We start from the raw sequence: 248 nt of genomic DNA, 5'->3' as shown, positions 1-248 counted from the left end.
AGTCGTGGGGGTGGGGGTGGGGGTGGGGTGGAGAGCATAAAAGTAGGATTTTTATTATACTTCTTCTTCCATTCATTTTTATTTATCACATTTTTATGTATGAAAGCGGTTGACTAATTTTTCCAAGATAAATTAAATTAGTTATAGTCTCTGCATTTACTTTTACTTATTACGTTTTGATATATGGAAATCAATTTGATTAATTTTTAAAGATGACTTGAACAGGATTAATTCATTTTTTAAAATGT

The sequence above is a fragment of the Solanum pennellii genome, chromosome 4 (genome assembly GCF_001406875.1).
Source record: "Solanum pennellii chromosome 4, SPENNV200".
In the NCBI taxonomy this organism is placed as follows: Eukaryota; Viridiplantae; Streptophyta; class Magnoliopsida; order Solanales; family Solanaceae; genus Solanum; species Solanum pennellii.
Note: the sequence above shows the minus strand (reverse complement) of the source record.